The following is an 18,864-nucleotide window of genomic DNA, read 5'->3' as shown; positions in this document are numbered from 1 at the left end:
GCTAGTTCAATGGTAAATTTTAACACTGAGTTTGATGGTTATTTTTAGGTGAGTATTAATAGATATGGAAATGAGGGTAAACTAAGTTAAAATATAGATAATCCATGATCTAATTGAATGATTGAACAGGCTCATGGCACTGGTGACCCACTTCTATTCAAAAATTCCAATGCACCACAGCCTCCGACCAAATCTGAACATTTATAACATTTAGTTTCCATGCAACTTTAGTGACCATTGCAGGAGTTTATACAAACTGTTGACATATCTTGTTCAGTTGAACTTTCTATGTCAATACTATGGAATTATCGGTGAGGACATACATGCTGCTTTTAGTTTGCATGTGCAACATTTTCTAAAGTACCTAAAAGGTGCAATATGCCAATTTCAAAAGTAGTCTTGCACGCATAAAGACATACACCAAGCTGCAGTATAAAAGCAGCTGACGCAAAGCTCTGCCGAATGAAGGTTACAGATTAAAGTTAAAAACAAACTCCAGTAGCCCAAGCAACTGCTATTGATGTTTTAATTATTTTTTAAAAAGCAGACTGCCTCAGCAGGATTTTTCAATGGTTAAAGCCCCACTGGAAGTTCAAGGCCAATAAATAGTACTTTGTGCAACATTGGAGTACACTTGGACAGTTTTCCTAAACTCCCTTATGTCACCAGTGGAAATATGGCTTACAACTCATACCACTGTGAAAATAGAACACAATGTTACGCTGTTTGCTATAGTATTGAACTACTGATAGATCCTATGGAGGAATGCCTCTGGCCAATGGTTTATAATGTTCATTCCTTGAGGGAATCTAACTTCACAGCTAACAGTGGTGAGTTCACAAATGGTTATAAATAGAGACTGTGTCATTCATGGCGGTGAGGTATGATAAATATCTCCACTCTTGAGGTTGATCAGATAACTCACGATTGGAGAAGTCACAAATGAATTATGATCAGCCTCATGAGTGGAGATATTCATCATATCTTACTGCTGACCACAACATAATCTGTCTATGACACAGAATGTTTTTGACTTAACAATGAAAACAAGGTTCAGAAGAGTTTTAGTCATTTTATTTATCTCCAGAAAATCAAAGGGAATGAACTGCCTCCTGATATCACATCAGGAAGTCGAGCCAGTGGCGACCTGTTTATTTCTCCCCCTAAGTACAACAAATACTGCAAACCAAATGCTGGTTCATGGATGCTGCTCTGAACTAGAAGTAAAATGCTTTTACTTTAAGGTTGGAAGTATGAGGATGTGTAAAGAAGTGGGTTTGCATCTGTCATTTTGCACAGAGACAAATCATGAGTGCATTGTCACTGGAAAGATGGAAGGGAAAATGAGAGGACTATTCATGCCCTGGAATCCTAGCTTACACAATGGTTGGCTCATGGACACTGTAATGTGATGTCTCAGAGCAGTTTATCAACCAAAATTCTGTGTTAAATAATGTATTAGCAAATGGGGAGGTGTGGGGGGGATGGGGATGGGGACGGGGGGGGGGGGGGGGACGGGGGGGGGGAGGAAATAGTTTCCACAGGAAGAAAATTTCAATTGTTGGCTTTGTATGTATTATGAATTAATAACTGCATTCCTCAATATATCTATTTCTGATTTCAGTATTATATGGGAATACTGGAAATATTTCCCTAACTGGAGGAAGTGTATATATTTTTAAATGGTAACAAAATTAAATAATGTGAAATTAGCTTGAAATTACCAAACAAAGACTGAAATGGTTGCTACAAATAATGCTGGTGGCATAGTTGAGGTATTTATATTGTACCGTCACCAGGGACACTGTACACTTGACGTAACTATAATAAAGCATCACTTACATACACATTGCATGCATTTTGGCCCATCTTCTCTATTGTTTCCTTGCCTTTGACTTGGGTTCTACAAAATATTTCTGATTGAAGACGTAGCCATGCATGGTTCTCCAGTTTTGTCTGTAATAGTCACTGACTGATGTGTGAGCATGTTAGCAGTTGACTGGTTTCTAGTTTTTCTCCTTGTTGGGAAGAAGCTTTCGTTTTCTGGACTCATCTCCCCCAGAAAGAAGCTCAGGGCTTTCCCATGAAAGAAATTGCACTGCAGAACATACGACCTATGCCATTTTGTGGTGTGGCACATTGACCACTGTGCCATCATAGGATGGAAATTCTGAATATGTTCAAGATGCTTCATCCATGTGTTTTTCAACATCTAAACCTGACACTTCCAATGCGACCAAACCCCCATTTTGCACCCACATGAATGTAATTTCATCCAAAATTCTGCTGATTATATCCTAACTTGCACCAAGTCCCACTCAGCATCACTCCTGTGCTCACTAACCTACATTGGTTTTCTGGGTCTTGTTTGTAAACCTCTCCATAGCCTCACCCAGCCTATCTCTGTAACTTCCTGCAACCCCCTCCAACTGCCCCATTTGTCCCCCATCCAGAAGTATCTGCACTCCTCCAATTCTGATCCCTAATGCATTCTTTATTTCCTACACCCTACCATTGTTAACCATGTCTTCAGTTGCGTAGACCCTAAGCGCTGGAATTCCATCACTAAATATCTCTGCCTCTCAGCTTCTCTCTCTTCTTTTTAGATGCTCCTTAAAACCCATTTCTTTGACCAAGTTGTTGGTGATCTTTCCTAATACCTCTTACGTTGTTCAGGGTCAAATTTTGTTTGATAATGCTCCTGTGAAGTGCCTTAGGATTTTTTTATTGCATTGAAGGCGCTATGTAAATGAAAGTTATTGTATTACTGGAAAGGGTTAAGAATCAACTGAGCAATAGTTTCTGACTTATCTTTATATGCAACTTAAAGAGAAGGCAAAAATATCAGTACCATTCAAACACTTAGTAGAACTATTGTCGAGGTTCTCTGGCTGATTTAATAATGTATCAGGTTTTTAGGTTTGGTTTGGACAGCAAAGCAGGCTTCTGTTTGTGCCTCTTAAGGAAGTACTGAAACACTCTGATTTTTGTGACAGCCTTAACACATCTGTTTGTAACAAATTTAGAAAAAGAATGCAGAGGAAAATATCAGGCTTACTGTGATACCATTTGCCACCCAGAATATATTACAGGCTTTCAGGTTAATCACAGCATCTTTACCTTCACAGACCCTGCAAAAATCTGTGACCTAAATCAACAAAGCTACACAGATCAGAACTATCTTCAGCAACAAAGTCCTTAACAGAAAAAAAAGAAAGTTTTTTTTTCCATGGGTAGAACTTTTATTTAGCTGGTTTGCAGAATCATTTTGTCACTGCTCTCCTTCATCTCCCGGTAGGCCGAGCTGCCTGGTTGATCCGTCCAGGGGGACGGGTGTCAGACCAGTGCAGGTGTCAGTGGCTGCTGGTGAGTGATTGCGCCATCAGCCTCCCACTGTGATCTATCATGCGGGCCAGGCCAGTGAAGAATCACAGCTACAGCAAGGTGCTGAGCCCAGCAACATATCATTAAACAAGGTTACAAGGAGCAGATTTGTTCCTATGATCAATCTGGTCAACAATGGTTCCACTTTACTGTTTTTCAGCAAAGCGTAAACAGGTATTGTGAGCAAAACTTGGACTTAACCCCTTCATTGACTACACCTATTTGTGCTGACATTTCCCTGTCTGAGCTCTGAATATATAGTTGAATTCCACTTAGCACTTTGGAATGCTTTCTGGAGGCATGATCCAGTCAAAGGAATTTGACAAATCTTAAACAACCAACACAGAATTTAAGCAGATACAGAAGTTGATCCGAATACCAAAATATTCTCTCCCATGCTTTAAGCACAATCCCCAGTACATTTAACTTAGCATAAATATTTAAAAGAGATATTGCGATTTAAAGGTCCCTTTCGTTGCCATTCTGGGAAATTTGAATGAAAGACTAACTGTAAGAATTGACAGTGGAATAAGTAAGTGTTAATGGCACCAAAGAGTGTGATAAAGTGAGAGCAGATTGGCTGTCATTGTAATTGTACTGTTCTATCTAAAACATGATGAGTCATGATTCCTACTCAGGTAAAAACTTTGATACAAAACTTTGGTTTTGTGGATTGATACTGCACACTCTTTAGTACTGCTTTGCTTTATGGTTTGTGGTTTAAATGTTGCCTTAACTCTTACTGCAATATGGATGAGTTACATTGTCCAATGGATTCCATGATTGTTGCTGAGATACTGGTCTGTTGGATCTCCTCCAGGCTTGATGCCTTTAAAAAAAATTTATGACAAGGTCAGGCTGGTCTTTATATTTTTGACATGTAGTGAACTGAAAGAAGAATCTTTGGAGTCAGTTTTCAGCAAAAGAGCAATTGTTTATAAATTGCCCCACCCTTGAAATGAGAGCTGGGAGCCAGGAAGAAGAAGAAAATTGGTAATAAAAGTGTGTTTTAAAAAAAATAATGAAGGTAACAAACAGATTGTTAGGTTAGCTACACTAAGAAAAAGTAATGTTATCACAACAAAAATAGGAGAGAAAATAAATGGAATGAAATCAAATGAAAAATAAAGTAAAAGACTGATTGAACAATGTTTTCCTAAAATTGTATACTAACTATTTTAGTTCAGTGTCATGTTGCAGCAGCAAGCTCCTTCTGGCATTAGAGTGATTTATTGTAATAGTTTGCTTCAGCAATACATGTTCAGTAAAACAGAAAATTCTTGGTCCGAGCAAATTACAATCCCCTGGACCTGCTAACAGCCTAAGAGGCGAAGACCAACTACTGAAAACAAAGGGGGAAAATGAGGACCAACTGAATACTTACACCAAATACGAAATGCTGGAAGGTTCTCCCCACAAAGTAAATGATTTTAAGTTAAACTCTAAATACAGCATTGGCAAATAAATATATTACCTTGTCAAAATGTTCCTGAACCTTGCAGATCCTTGGATTCCTGAGAGAGCCCACCCAACTTATGCAAGAGCAAGTAGAGGGAAAAATAACCATTTTGGAAAGCAGTGATAAGTCATGGCTGTGTTACAGTCCCATGAATTTCAAAAGTGAATTAAGTAGAAATTCTTCCATAAGGTAAGAGAGATTCATGGAACTGTCCGTGCATCTCTGTTCTAAGATTTACTGACTTTTTTTTTAGAGGTTCCAGGATTTTACAAGAGAAAAGCTTTTTATTTAATGGTGTCGTAAGGGTTAGCTTGCATTTCCTTTCCTTGCAGTTCCTCTACAAAATGCACACAGATATCGTATTGTATTCATTAACTGCACATGCATAAAACCAAGCAGTTCGCAATGCAAGGTGAAAGATAGGATGATACCATTGACCTGGAATTTTGTTAAATTAAATGATAATTTCTTTTTGTCTTGAGTATGTGCAGCTATAAATGCCCCTGCATTTTGATTAACCATCTTGGCCTGCAGCCTTTGCATTTAATCAGCACAGAAGCTGTTTATTGCCTCATACTTCCCAGCCAATGAAATTTATTAGTATTATGCTACACTTTACTAAGAGCTGACCTGAAAAATTTGAGGAGGAAAAATGTTAATTTATATAAGAATTTAATTGTGTTGTAGCTGTTGTGGCACAGAGCAGTAAATAATTGCCAAAAACATTTTACCCATACGGATGTTGCTTCACTGCTCTGAATCCCAAATAATACCCTTTTTAGTCTTTAGCTTTTAACTGAAGAAAGTTCTGCAAATGATGTCATCAGCAATCAAATGAAGACATCACAAATTTATGGATGTCATACAGCCAGAGTTTATTCATTAATTCATCCTTGTGAATACCAATACCCAATCACAACAGACAGCGATACACACCAAAGTGAATGTCAATACCCTCCAAGAATAGGATATATCAGAGAACATTGTGATTGGTGATTAGCCTTCACCGGGATGGACAAGCTCAGAAAAGGTGATAATCTAAACTCCATTATTACAGATTATTTACTTGCACATTATGTCATATTCAGGAGGGCTATTGACCTCCCATGAAAAGAAATAGCTCCTTCACGTGGGGAAAAAAACACTGGATCCTGAGTTTAATAACACATATAAGCAGGTTTACTTCATAAAATCAGTTCCAAATGCACTCTTATTTCTGGTTTTGTAGGATTTTTTAATATTGGGTTCTGTTGTTTTTATATATCATTACAGTGATTTTCACATGCAATTTTTAACCAGCAGTAGATGTAAGGAATAATGAAAAGATACTTTTGTGCTGAAATTTAAAAGAAAATTAAATATATTGGCGTCAGAATTGTTTTATCTTTGTTAGGCTTCCTCAAAATAATTCTTGCTTTCTGGTTGCAGTTTTATTGTTTGATTGGGCAGTTGTTAAGTCATGAGGTATTTACATGCTGACTGATCAGCATTGTGCAGTAGGAAAATACCTGTGGTGGAGCCATTGTTAAAATGTTTCTGGTTGGCTGTGACCTACTTTGTACATTATAATTGATTTTAATCTCTTGATGCCACCTTTAGCTAATAATGGATGATCATTGTGAGACATTGCACATCTGTTTTTACACTAAAACATTTAAACATGCTTCTCTTCAACTCATTAAATCATAGTGCAACGGTTGTAAAAATCAGTCCAAATTCACAGCTACAAAATTACAAATAGGGATAAACAAACTTCATCCCATTCTTCACCATTCAGTTGCCCCGTTGCAGGATAAGTCTCCTGTAGGTTGAAGTTCCTCCCTACACTATTTTTAGCATGGTGCTTAATGCATTTGTGTCAAATTTCTGAGCGCACTGTATGAATGAAGCTGTTCAGTTTCTTGAAATAAATGGGATAACGCTGTTAAAATAGCACTCAGAAATTTAGTGCAAACACATTAACAGTGATCTAAAAATAGCTCAGAGGATTTTCAACCCCATGAAGCTTATTCTTCAATCATAGTGGCTGTTTGTACCTGTCCAAAGATTATTATCTTTGTTGAAATTGGATCCCTTTGTCCTGCTTTTATGTATAATAAACACAAAACTCTTGGGGCTTGAAATTATGCTGTGGTATAAATGCTTAACATGCTGCTCTGAAACTCCTCACTGCTATTAATCTGTTGAAAATAAGAGAAGACTTCCAGACAGGTGCATTAATAATACATACATATTATCCTGAACATAATTTCATGGCCTTGATAAAATACAACAATTATGATGGATTGGTTGCTCGATTGTTATTGAAAACCTAAAATTCTCTGACCAATTTATTTTAAAAAAGCTCCAGAAAAGCAGAAAGCTTAAACATATACTAGTTTATGATCCTTACATCCAGTCATTCCGCTGTGCTCCTCAAAACAGTTTTGCTTGTGTTTACACAGATGTGTGCCTGGGATGCAGTTGTACGCTCTTCTTCACTACGAGCACAATATTTTCTTGTTGCTTTTTGTCCGGACATCTACTGCTCAGTGTCACTGGTGTCCCTCCAGGTCAGTGATTATCCTGTCCCACCTAGTCTCTCAACGTTACCACTCTCCATCCAAGCAGAGATCTGTCCCTCCTGGTCTATTTGTGTCAATATTGTCACTCTTCCACCAAAACTCTTATCTCCCACTTGTTCCACACGCTTATCATTGCCTCAAGGCTGGCATCCTCCGCTCTAACTCTCGTGAATAGAGTGAGATGGAACTCTTTCACTCAGAGTAATACTTTTATATTGATTTAAACTACGTCAAAAATTGTCAATTTTGGAACGAATACATAAATATCACAAATAACATGTGGCATAAGTAAGTCACATGGTGGAACTCAATGGTTTACTTCAAAACAAGTTACTTTTCAGTCAAATGATGAAATGACTATCATCCAGGAGGAGAAGATTCCATAGGCATGAGAAATGGTGGCTGCTATTCTGTGGAGGTATTTTCTGGGTTGAGGTAGAATTCCTCCTTAAATTCACGAGAAGTGAAAAATGTTGGTAACCCGCAAGGTTTCTTCATATTGTGTGCACACAACGAGCAAAATATTATGGCCACAACTCTCCAGCCGTTGGGATTCACTTTTTCCACAAGCAGTGCACCCCTGCCCATGGGTTACCCGGCGGCGTGGGGTGGCGCCAATGGGAAATCCCATTAACAAGGGTGGGAGTCTGGAATCCTGCTGCCAGCGAACGACACGCCATCGAGACACATGCGGCTGGGGGAAGAGAGAATCCCACCCTATGTCATTTAATTCATTTTAGTATGAGGAAATAAAGACTTGTTACTCTGAAATTCAAATGAATGAGCAGAGTTTAATTCCTTACTCCTTATTACTGCTGTTAAGATAGTGCTTTAATTCTATATGTAATATTCAATAATTTCTCAGGGCACATAATTTAAAGCAATCATCAATAAACACATCAGCATGATATAACAAGCAGAACCCTCTATTCTCCTGGGCATGCTAAAGTAAAATATGGAGTATATATTAAATACTACCCAGTAATATCTCTAATTAAGATAATATTGTAGTTTTGACCACTATAAAAATGGCAAGAGATCGGAATTGTCATTTGCATGTTAGCCAGGAGAAACATCAGATGTAAAGTTTATATGCTACATAACAACCTATCAAAAACCATCGTCCATCTTAGTTTGTCTAATTAAACAGCTTAAAGGGAATGTCTGTGCAAGATCATATAAAGTACATCATTTAACGTAGGAAGCTGCAACTGATAAATCAGGTAGTTGGAATGATCATTTGTAGCAACCAAACCGCAACACCCTGGCATTTTATTTTTTTAAATTTGCATGAGGTGGCACAAGCACAGAGTACAGGCTCTGCCTCAAGAACAGATGTCCAAGACTTGACCTTGGCAATTGCTGGAAACACAAAAGGCTTGGAAAAATTGGATAGGGGTACCAACAGTAAAGGCACAACTTTCCATTGGCCTCATTTATATTTAAATTACTGTAGTTCAGTAAGTAAGTGATCACAGTTATTTAAACATATCGGAAATTCCACATTTGAACTTCTGCATTCAAAGGGTGGGGGGGCTCCGGAGATTTCCAAACTGGGAAAAGTTGCCACAAGCAGATGAGATATGTGAAGCTTCACTCTGGTTATTGCTTGACACAGGACATTGCTCTTGTTTTTATTGTATAACATAGAGAACTTTACTGAATTCGTTTTTTGAGTTAGTTCAAGTATTGTGGCAATAGGATGGTTCTCACAGAATCACAGAATTGTTATGGTGCAGAAGTAGGCCATGTGGCCCATCGTGTCTGCACTGACTCTCCAAACAAGCATCTTAACTTAGTGCGATTTACCTGCCTTTTCCCCGTACCCCTGCATTGTTTTGATTCAAATAATTATCTAATTCCCTCTTGAACTTGTCTCCACCACACTTCCAGGTAGTACATTCCAGGTCCAAACCACTCATTCTGTGAAAAAATTTATTCTTGCATCCCATTTGCTTCTTTTGCAAATCACTTTAAATCTACACCCTCTGGTCTTGAACATCTCTATCAAATCTCCTCTTAACCTTCTTCCCTCCAAGGGAACAGTCCAAACCTCTCCTATCTGTCCTCAATACTGAAGTTTCTCATCACAGGAACCATTCTTGTAAACCTCTTCCGAACTCTATCCAATGCGTTCACATCCTTACTACAGTGTGGTGCCCAGAGCTTCACACAATACTCCAGCTTACGTTAGCTAGTGTCTTATATAAGTTCAGCATAACCTTCTTGCTCTTGTACTCTATGTCCCTATTAAAAAAGCCCAGAATACTATAATCCTTTACTAACTGCTTTCCGCCTTTCCTGCCCCCTTCACTGATCTGTGCACAAATACACTCAGGTCCCTCTGCTCCTGCACCCCATTATGAATTTTACCCCTTATTTTATATTGTCTCTCCATATTCTCCCTACCAAAATGCATCATGTCACATTTCTCCATGCTGAACTTCACCTGCCAACTATCTGCTCACTCAACCAACTTCGCTATGTCCTTTTGACGTTCTGCATTGCCCTCTTCACACTTTATAGAATTACTTGTCAGAACCTTCACAATTAGTTATGTGATTTCTATTTTTTCACAATTATGGCCACTTTGTAGTCCAATCATATGAAGTTTCAAAAGGGAGACTATAGGCACCTTTATGGCAATGTTGATCCAGGAATGACCCTCAAGATGCACAGCTTAAGCAAACTGAGATGGGCATTTACTATTTTATAGTGATGGAAGGTAGTGACCTAAATATTTCTTTCCACTTGATTTAGTAAATTTGTTTTGCCAAAATTGTCTTTCCGCCAATCCTAGTAAATCTATTATGAACCTCTCCAATTTTCCTGAACTCAGTCCCTTGCACAATCCCTTGCATAACTTTTAAGCACTATTTTCATACACTCTTGATAGTCAACCTTCAGTTGGAAGGAAATCACTCCAGTTGCAGTATTTAAGTGGCTGTGCATTAGTAAGATGCCATGGGACATCCATCTTGATGGAAGGATTTTAAAAAAAATAGAAGCAAAAGCAGTAGATGTCACAGGCATTGGATTAAATACATGTTCGATGTAGGATTAATGGGCCAGAGGTGACCAAGTTCTTAAAGTCATCAATGGAGGTGTTAATGTCTGAAATACGTAAAAGGCGTGCGGTCTTGGTTGGCAGTGACCTAACAAGGTCTTCTGCAGTCCCAAGAGTGCAGAGGTGATAAGTACCACCCTGTAGATAGCACATAATTACAGGAGAAAGTTTAATGATCTCACCAGGCCAGTTAAAGTAAAATAACTTACATTCATGATTTTATTCAGCTAAATTAAGTGTGTGACTTTGCCTGCTTCTGTTCCATACCTTTCTTCCTTTAACCACACCCCAGGTAAGTTCAAGACCGTTCAAGTTCTATTCCTTTCCCTCAAAATATTCTTCAAATAATAAGTTTCACTGATATCTTAGATTAAATCTTGATCCTTCTAGTTGTACAAATTAAGGAAAACTCTCAAGCTCTTAGGTTGCGTTCTGAGTAACTGGTGGGCAGAACATATTTATACTTTGTATAGTCCTCTGGAAAGATAAGATTCCACATGAAGCACAAAAAGCGTATAACATGTGTAAGGACCATCAAGAGGCCAGACTCTCTCCTCCTTCCAGGAAGAGGTCTGGAGAATCTATACAGGAGAGTCTATGGAAGACAGGGAAGTTGGAAAGCATGTGGCATCTAAGGTATAGATTTTATAGTTATCCAGAGGGGCAGAAAGTATCTATACTCGGTTGAGGAGCTATAGGACCAGGATCTCAGAAGCCATTGTAGATATTGTAGATAATCTAATCCATAAATTGCCCAGATTTTCAATCAGTTGCCGTCTGAAATTGAACAGTCTGCTGGCTACATTTGTTCCCTCAAGATCAATGTTTAAAAAAGTTTTTTGATGAGCTTGAAGCATGTGGCAGCTCTCTCTGTACTAACTACAGAGAGAGCTCAGGTGTAGAGGATATACCGGCAGTGGTATTTATAAGCACGATGGTTATATCTGCTGCTGTTGGGGAACTAGATGAAAGACAACTCTAATTTTTGTAGCATTGTAGTTATTTTACTCCTTTTGCATAATTGCTGTCCAATGGCTATCGTGCACATTTCGGAATATTTGCATATTAATTTACCATTGATAGTCATTGAAGCCATCTGATGTAATGCAGGAAGCAGTTGTCCCTCCTCCCGCACTTGGTGATGCACAAGGCAGACTTTCATCTGATTCCATAGCGTGTTTTACCAGGAACAGGTCACTGGCCTGTCACCAGAGGCTTATAGCTTGAAGGGCGCCACTCCAAACCAAGCATGGCTGACCAGGGGCACGCCGGGACGGAGAATCGGCGGGGGCTGGCGTGAATCCCGCCCCTGCCGTGTCCCGAAGTCTCCGCCACCAAGATATTCGGAGTTGGCCGCAACGGTCGGCGGGCCCACCCTCGCCGATTCTCCGGCCCGCGATAGGCCGAAGTCCCACTGCTGGAATGCCCGTCCCGCCAGCGTGGATTAAACTACCTTTTGAACGGCGGGAAAAGGCGGCACGGGCAGGCTCCGGGGACCTGGGGGGGGGGGGGTGGGCGCGGGGCGACCTGGCCCTGGGGGGTGCCCCCATGGTGGCCTGGCCTGTGATCGGGGCCCACCGATCCGCGGGCAGGCCTGTGCCGTGGGGGCACTCTTTTTCTTCCGCCTTCGCCATGGTCTTCACTATGGCAGAGGCAGAAGAGATCCCCCCCCTGCGCATGCGCGGGGATGACGTCAGCAGCCGCTGACGCTCCCGCGCATGCGTCGCCCAGCGAAGACCTTTCGGCCTCGGCTGGCGTGGCGCCAAAGGCCTTTCCCGCCAGCCGGCGGAGCGCAAACCACTCCGGAGCGGGCCTAGCCCCTCAAGGTGAGGGCTTGGCCCCTAAAGGTGCGGATGTCTTCGCACCTTTGGGCCGGCCCAACGCCTGAGTGGTTCCCGCCACTCCATTACGCCGGAACATCCCGCCCTGCCGGGTAGGGGAGAATCCCTCCCCAGAAGTCTCTTCCACTCTCTGTAAGAAGCAGTAATATAAGATAAATAGTTCTAAACAAGGAGACCTTTGAGTTTTGTTGAGGTACCTAAGGAAGGATTCTCTTGCCTTCGAGTGTGTGGGTTTGAAAGGTGCTGCCTAAGGAGCCTTAGTGAGTTCCTATTGTGCACCTTGTAGATGGTACATATTGCTGCCTCTGTTCATCAGTGGTGGAGGGTTTGAATGTTTGTGGAAGGGGTAGCAATCAACCTATGATGAAAAGGCATCGAGACTCAAAATGTTAGTGACATTCTCTTACAGATGCTGTCAGACCTGCTGAGATTTTCGAGCTTTTTCTTTTTTTGTTGTATTAATCAAGAGGGCTGGTTTGTCCTGGATGGTGTTGAGCTTCTTGAGTGTTATTGGAGCTGCACTCATCCAGGCAAGTAGAGAGTATTCCATTACACTCCTGACTTGTGCCTTGTAGATTATGGACAATGTTTGGCGGGGGGTGGGGGCCAGGAAGTGAATTACCTGCCGCAGGACTCCTAGCCTCTGTCCTGCGCTTATAGCCACAGTATTTATTTGGATAGTCCAGTTCAGTTTTTGGTCAACGGTAACCACCAGGATGTTGATTGTGGGGGATTCAGTGATAGTAATGACATTGAATGTCAAGGGGCGATGGTCAGATCCTCTCTTGTAGGAGTTGGCCTTTGCCTGGCACTTGTGTGGCGCAAATGCAACTTGCCACTTGTCAGCCCAAGCCCAGATATTGTTGCATTTGGACTTGAACTGCTTCAATATCTGAGGCGATGTAAACAGTGCTGAACATTGTGCAGTCATCCATAAACATCTCCACTTCTGACCTTATGATAGAGGGAGGTCATTGATGAAGCAGCTGAAGGTGGTTGTGCCGAACACACTTATCCTGAGGAACTCCTACAGTGATGTCCTGGAGCTGAGATGATTGACCTCCAACAACCACAACCATCTTTCTTTGCGGCAGGTATGACTCCAACCAGCGGCGAGTTTTTCCCCTGAATCCCATTGACTCCAGTTTAGCTCGGGCTTCTTGATGCCATACTTGGCTAAATGCTGCCTTGATGTCAAGGATAGTCACTCTCACCTCACCTCTGGCATTCAGCTCTTTTGTCCATGTTTGAACCAAGGCTGTAATGAAGTCAGGAGCTGAGTGACCCAACTGAGGAACCCAACTGAGCGTCCGTGAGCAGGTTATTGCTGACTAAGTGGCGCTTGATAGCACTGTTGATGACTCCTCCCATCACTTTGCTGATGATAGAGAGTAGATTGATAGGGCGGTAATTGGCTGGGTTGGATTTGTCCTGTTTCTTGTGTACAGGACACACCTGGGCAATTTTCCACATTGCTGGGTGGATGCCAGTGTTGTAGCTGTACTGGAACAGCTTGTCTAGGGGTGCAGCAAGTTCTGGAGCACAAATCCCCTGGACTATTGCTGGAATATTGTCAGAGCACATAGCCTTTGCAGTATCCACTGCACTCACCTATTTCTTGATATCACGTGGAGTGAATCGTATTGGCTGAAGACTGACATCTGTGATGCTGCGGACCTCCGGAGGAGACCGAGATGGATCATCCACTTGACACTTCTGGCTGACGATTATAGATTGTTGTGAATGCTTCAGCCTTATCTTTTGCACAGATGTGCTGGGATTCTCCATCATTGAGGATGGGGATATTTGTGGAGCCTCCTCCTCCAGTGAGTTGTTTAATTGTCCACTACCATTTGTGACTCGATGCGGCAGGACTGCAGAGCTTAGATCTGAGCTATTGGTTGTGAAATCGCTTAGCTCTGTTTATTACTCACTGCTTATGCTGTTTGTCATACAAGTCGTCCTGTGTTGCAACTTTACCCAAGTTGACACCTCATTTTTAGGTATGTCTGGTGTTGCTTCTGGCCAGCCCTCCTGAACTCTTCATTGAACCAAGGTTGATCCCCTGGCTTGGTGATAATGGTAGAATGGGGGATATGCCGAGCCATGAGGTTACAGGTTATGGTTGAGTACAATTCTGCTGCAGCTAATGGCCCACACCACCTCGTGGATGCCGCGTTCTGAGTTGCTAGAGCTGTTTAAAGTTATTTAGCATGGTGGTAGTGCCAAACAACACAATGCAGGGTATCCGCAATGTGAGGACGGAATTTCATTTCCACAAGGACCGTGCGGTAGTCACTTCTACCGTTACTATCATGGACGGATGCATGTGCAGCAGGCAGATTGGTTAGGATGAGGTCAAGTATGTTTTCCCCTCTTGTTGGTTCCCTCACCATCTGCTGCAGTCCCAGTCTAGCAATTATGTAATTTAGGACCTGGCCAGCTCTGTCTGTGATGGTACTATCAAGCTGCTCTTGGTGATGGATATTGAAGTCCCCCACCCAGAGTTCATTCTGTGCCCTTGCCATCCTCAGTGCTTTCTCCAAGTGGTGTTCAATGTGGAGGTATACTGACTCATCAGCTAAGGGTGGACGGAACATGGTAATCAGCATGAAGTTCCCTTGCCATGTTTGACCAGCTCATACCCTTCTCACACAATGGCAAAAAATAGCCGTACTGGGAATGGGGGCGGGAATCCCAGAAGCGAGACATTATTAGAGGTCTGACTCTGTAAAAATGCAGCCCATAGTCTCAGGATACGTGTCAACCCCGATTTAAGGACAGATACAATGAGAAATCTCTTCATTCAGAGGATTGTGAATTTTTGGAATTTACTGGCCCAGAGGACTATGAATGCTCAGCTATTGAGTTGAAATCAACAGATTTTTTAAAACTCGAATGGAATCAAGACATTGGGCCAAAAAGTGGTGTTGAGGTCAAAGATCAGCCATGATCAGGCTGGAATACTGTGAATAGTTTTGTTCCTCTTATCTAAGGAAATACATACTGGCATTGGAGAAAGTTCAAAGAAGGTTCATTAAGTTGATCCCAGGTAAGGGGGGATTTTTTTCTGAGGTGAGGCTGAGTAGGTTGGGCCTGTACTCATTGGGGTTCAGAAGAATGAGAGGCGACCTTATTGAGACATATATGATGTGTTGGGTGTTCTGGATCACATACAGGTCACCAACACTTGAAATAGTGCAACACTATTTTATTGAATCATTAACTGTTTAAACTTACTCAGACTGTGGGTGAATACGATACTAGCTTTAACTAAAGACCTTTGCCTTGTCCTAACCAGTCGATGCACTCAGCACATGGTGTTACAGGCTGTGAGCACTGTCCTCCTAGCTAGCTGCAACTCGAATGAGCGGGAACTCTGATGCCCCCTCTCTTTATAGTGCGTGTGCTCTCACTGGTGATTGGCTGCGGTGTTGTGTGTGTTGATTGGTTCCACTGTGTGTCCATCAGTGTGTGTCTGCACCATGATATACTGGTGTATATTATGACAATATAGGATTCTCAGGAGACTTGAGAGGGTAGATTCTGACAGTTTGGCCAGAATTCTCCAGTCTTTGTGAATCACTTTTGCTGCTGGCAGTGAACCCCTGTCTGGCGGATTGGGGTGGCTTCACTGGGAAACCCCATTGACAAGCGGTGGGAAGCCAGAATCCCACCTCCAGTGAATAGCGCGCTGCCGAGTAACACAGGGCTGGGGAATCTTGGGCGGAATTCTTCGAGCCTCCGCGACAAAATCATGATTGTCGGGGTGTGGGGGTTGGGGGGGGGGGTGTGTGGAAATGAGCGTTGACGCCGAAAACCGGCACGACGCAGCTCCCACGATTCTCCGGTCCCTGTGGGTAGGGGACCATTGACAGAGGCCCCACCCCCGCGATTCACCAATGAAAACTGGCCGTGTTCCCGACGGCGTGGTTCTAACCACGTTTTGCTTGTTGGGAACGGTCGGTGGCGGCTGTGGAATCCCAACCCTTGTTTCCCCTAGTGGGAGAGTCTAGGAACAGAGGGTTAAGGGGTTGGCCATTTAAGACAGAGGTGATGAGGAATTTCTTCTCTCAGAGGGTTGTGAATTCTTTACTGGAGAGGGCTGTAATGGTTGGTTCATTAAGTATATTGAAAGCTGAGACAGACAGATTTTTAATCAGTAAGGGAATCCAGGGTTATGAGGATAAGGTGGAAATGGGGGGTTGAGGATTATATATCAGATCAATTATGATCTTATTGAATGGTGGAGCAAACTCGATGGGCCCCATGGCCACTTTCTGCTCCCATATCTTATGGTCTTATTTCACAATAATAATCTTTACTATTGTCACAAGTAGGCTTACATTAACACTGCAATGAAGTTACTGTGAAAAGTCCCTAGTCGCCATATTCCGGTGCCTGTTCGGGTACACAAGAGGGAGAATTCAGAATGTCCAATTTACCTAACAGCACGTCTTTCAGGCAACTGTGGAATGGGTTCAATTGGCTGTATGGTCTATTTCTGCTCTTATTTCGTGTAATTCTGAATTATTTTCAGGAAACGATAAATGAAATAAAATGGCTTCCCAAATTCTCGGATGGTGTAGACTTGCCATTAAACTGATTTGAGACAGTTACTGAAGTACTTCTCAGCAGGAGATAAAACACATTGTGTAACACTTTTTAAACCACTTTGGGATTACATTCCAGGAGGTGTCCAGCCATAGTTGTGGACTGATGTTATCCAGAATCAAATTGGAGTTGTGTTCAGTGTTATATTGTAATTTTTATGGTGCTTTTCATCAGTTTAAAAATGACAGTGTAAGTGCAACCTGAGACACATCTTGGAACTAGAAACTTCACATTTCAGTTGTTATGATCCCTGTAGAGACTGTTAATATTTAAAGACAATTGTGAGCATCCTGATTGAAACTACACCACAAGTTTTTACTTCTTGAAACAAAAACAAACTTTATTGTGTCTGATTACGGTTCCAACTGTGACCTCGTGAACTAAACACAATTACACAAGTTACCCTTTGAACTGCCATTACTTGAGTTGGTCTGGCAATTTATAAAGTCCAGAATTTTATTTACCTTGCCTATACAAATTTAATCTCCCCAAAGCTAAAGGTTACCTCTAAAACATTAATATAAACCATGGGACTGGATGAACTAATTTAATTAATTAATTAAAGGGACTGGATTTTTGTCTGCTAATGGAGGTGCGGAATGGGTCATGAAATGCTGAACTTAATTTTTTATTTTGTTGTTAAAACAATTTTCCGCGGCCTTACTGCTGCCACATCATTTCTCTTTTGCCTTTTCACAGGTCGCTAAGTCTTTGAATACAAAATGCACCCACAGCTCTTCTGATGTTGGGGTCCCCATTATGGGGATCACAGAAAGTTGTCTTTCCTCCTGGGTGCCATTTTCATATGTTGATGTGGGTTCTTGAATCCTTAAAACTATCCCCCTCCTTTGAGAGTTTATGACCACTGGGGGGAGTTTGCTGGAACATTCTGAAAGGTAGGTGTAAAATGTTTTGACACCTTCAAATATCACTATCAGATGCTTTATTGCAATGTAAGTGTGTTTTAATTCAGTGATTCATTATAAGGATCTCTCCTGCAAAAGTAAGTTGACCCTTACATTGATCACCATTGCATAGTAATGCATTACAGCCCTTTGTCCATTGAAGAAAGTGCCATACTGTATTAAATGTAAAAGAAATGTCCTGTCAGCCCCTGCTATCATATTTTATGTTGTGGTTTATTTCTGTCAGCTCTGGCTGTTGGAAAAAACCTTGCTTTTGAAAGTTGAAAATATATCACTGCTCCTCTCCAGTGATTGACAGGCACACTGCTTTGAAAAGGAAATAGGACAGCATTTCTGTTGTGTCAATTTCAAGCAATGTAGCTGGAGATGTTTTGTGATAATAGCTGTAGTGAATTCTTAGCTTCATATCAAAAGCTATTAATCCAATCCCAAATCTCTGCCCCTATGAAAGATGCTACAACATCTAACATTTACACTTGGCCTCTATATGAAGTAGAGACTGTGGCTGTATAAATCAAAATTATTCAACAAGTAACATGGGAGATATATAAAAAAGATTGGAAAATCTCAATTCAACTGCACCTGGTTGATCATAAATTCAACTTACAAACAATTAACTTACTTACGTCTCAGCCTCATTAAATTTGGCTTTATTGATATCCTAGTTTGGTAAAATGCTACTGTCATGTCTAATTAATTGTGGAAAATGTGAGTGAGTCTGCGATAATTATACCAAAGACAGAGCTAACTCTCAAAGTACTTAGCTGGTAATCAACTGGTAGCATGAGCACTTATTTTGATGTGACACCGTTAATGGGGCAAGGAGTCACTGCCTCTTCAATGTAAATGGTTGGAGGCCTGAATTGTCTTGTTGGTCAGCACTCTATTATCATATTTGCAGTGAACCACTTGCACATTCAAAGCAGCTCCCCGTCAGTGAAATTGGGGAAGTTTGGTGAGCCCTTCGATTTAAGTTAAGCAGAGGAATGATCCTGGGGCCAGAGCCACT

At 41.5% G+C, this 18,864-nt stretch overlaps 1 long non-coding RNA gene across 1 annotated transcript; it reads left to right on the top strand.

Moving 5' to 3' along the window:
• Positions 1–4,964: 4,964 nt before the first annotated feature.
• Positions 4,965–17,658, top strand: LOC140397401 (uncharacterized). The gene is made up of 3 exons (XR_011937343.1): positions 4,965–5,032; positions 7,288–7,395; positions 17,629–17,658. It is a non-coding gene; the product is annotated as an uncharacterized lncRNA (long non-coding RNA).
• The last annotated feature ends 1,206 nt before the right edge of the window (positions 17,659–18,864 follow it).

The sequence above is a fragment of the Scyliorhinus torazame genome, chromosome 1 (genome assembly GCF_047496885.1).
Source record: "Scyliorhinus torazame isolate Kashiwa2021f chromosome 1, sScyTor2.1, whole genome shotgun sequence".
In the NCBI taxonomy this organism is placed as follows: Eukaryota; Metazoa; Chordata; class Chondrichthyes; order Carcharhiniformes; family Scyliorhinidae; genus Scyliorhinus; species Scyliorhinus torazame.
This window is presented reverse-complemented; position numbering and strand designations above follow the sequence as displayed.